Below are 2,356 nucleotides of genomic sequence, written 5' to 3' on the forward strand. Positions count from 1 at the left end.
ACTTGGAAATTCTTTTAATTTTTTCTGATTTGCCCTAAAAAGTAGTTTTTACCTGACTTTCTACCACTATTAATGTTTGTAACAGAGTAACTAGGACATACCCAGTTCAACATCTTTATCAATGACCTGGTGGGGGAATCAAGTTTGCAGATGACATGAAATTGGCAGGACCAGTCAATAGGGCTGGGCTGCCATTCAGAGAGACGTAGACAGACTAGAGGATCTAGATCTTTATGAAATTCATTAAGGGCAAGTGCAAAGTCCTGCACCTGAGAAGCAAGAACCTCTTGCAACAATATAGGCTGAGAACAAGAACTAACTGTCTGGGAAGCAGCTCTGCGGAAAAGGACCTGAGGGTCTTTGTAGACAGCAAGCTGAATGTGAGCCAACAGTGTGCTCTGACAGCAAAGAAGGCCCAACGTTATCCCAGGCTGTATTAACAGGAGCATGAAATAGATCAACGGAAGGGGTTACCCTTCTGCTTAGCACTTGTTAGACCACATCTAGAATACTGCATCTGGTTTTGGGCTCACAGTACTGGGATTACATCAGTAAACTAGTGCAAGCTTAGCACATGGCTGCCAAGATGGTCAGGGGTCTGGAGCACTTGCCAGAAGGCTTCAGGAGGACCTAGTAACAACCTCCCAATACCTAGGAGGAGGTTGTCAAGAAGAAGGAGCCAGCCTGTTCACAGTGGTGCACAGTGGGTGGTGAAGAGATAACAGGCATAAGTTGAAACAAGAAGCTAAGACTGGGTATAAGGAAAAATTTTTTCATCATGGGGAGAGTCAAGCACTGGTTGCTGAGTGTGGTTGTGCAGGCTCCATCCTTGGAGGTTTTCAAGACCAGTCTGGCTAAAAGACTGAGTAACCTGATCTGGCTTCATAGCTGACCTAGCTCTGATCAGGAGGTTGGACTAGATGACCTCCTGAAGTTCCTTCCAACCTGAATTTTCCTATTACCCGGTGATCCTAACAATAATTAGCAAGTTGTTTTAATTCTCTTCTTTTTTTAAAAAAACGTTATTTAATCTCCATTTAAATAGTGCAGAATGTATGAAATTCTGCTATGTAATTATAAAGCTGTTGACATCTTTTTTTAATAAACTTTCTATCCTGTCTCGTTTCTGTTTATTTTGTCTCTCTGTTCTGTTTAGATATCCCCCAGAACTGAGTTTTGAAGTCACAGATAGGGTCAGTCTTGGTCTGTCAAAACAGAAGAAGGAAAGGAATCTTTGAGCTGCACCTGTAGGTGTAGGGTGGGACAAGAAGCTTGCTGTTTGTAAATATATTAGGGAGGAAAAAGGACTAAATAGTCTAGTAGATGTAGGTGTTTATGCCGGGGAGAAAGAGAACTAACTGAAGAAATCCATCAGCTTTGTGTGGGTGTGTGAAATTTCTTCATTTCCCTCTCACCAGGAGGCCTCAGCTTAAGATGGGGCAGGCCAAAAGGGGATATATTTCGAGTCTGATAATTTTTCAGTAATACAAAAAGCCTGTATTGTCTCTCCTACTTGTGTTGACTTTTATATCATGTTTCTCCAATGACAGGGATCATGATCAGGCTTATAACCTAAGAATCCTATGCCTTGTCATTTCTTCATTTTACTTTTTTAATTATACAGCTGTTCTTTATGGTTTAATATGTATTGCCAGTTCAGAGATTACTTTTTTTTTCAGCTCAAACATTTATGAAAACAGAAAGCAGCAAAGAAATGTTCCATTTAACATGTTGCATTGGGATGTTAGAGAATGTGTTGTGAATTCACTGTAAATTACAATATTGGAACAAAGTTTGGAAAAGCATATTATAGAATCATAGAATAGTTAAGCTTGGAAGGGACCTCTGTTGAAGTTCAACAAGTCGAGCACAAGGTGTCGTGGTTTAACCTCAGTTGGCAACTAAGCACCATGCAGCCACGCTCTCACTCCCCCCGCCCCCCCGGCGGGATGGGGGAGAGAATTGGAAAAGCACAAGTGAGAAAAACTCATGGGTTGAGATAAAAACAGTTTAATAATTGACATAAAATGATAATAATAATAATAATACACAAAGCAAGTGATGCACAGTACAATTGCTCACCACCCGCCGACCAATGCCCAGCAAGTCCCTGAGCAGCGGCGCCCCCGGCCAGCTTTCCCCAGTTTATGTACTGAGCATGATGTCACGTGGTATGGAATGTTTCTTTGGCCAGTTTGGCTGTGCCCCCTCCCAGCTTCTTGTGCACCTCCAGCCTTCTCAGTCGGTAGAGCATGGGAAACTAAAAAGTCCTTGGCTAGTGTAAGCACTACCTAGCAACAACTAAAACACCGGTGCCTTATCAATTTTGTTCCCATCCTAAATCCAAAACACAGCA

General features: G+C 42.1%; 1 protein-coding gene across 1 annotated transcript in view; it reads left to right on the plus strand.

Moving 5' to 3' along the window:
- Positions 1–2,356, plus strand: part of UNKL (unkempt family zinc finger-like) — a 61,605-nt gene that overhangs the window by 37,809 nt on the left and 21,440 nt on the right. The gene's annotated exons all lie outside the window — the stretch shown is intronic.

The sequence above is a fragment of the Pygoscelis adeliae genome, unplaced genomic scaffold (genome assembly GCF_000699105.1).
Source record: "Pygoscelis adeliae isolate BGI_AS28 unplaced genomic scaffold, ASM69910v1 Scaffold173, whole genome shotgun sequence".
NCBI lineage: Eukaryota > Metazoa > Chordata > Aves > Sphenisciformes > Spheniscidae > Pygoscelis > Pygoscelis adeliae.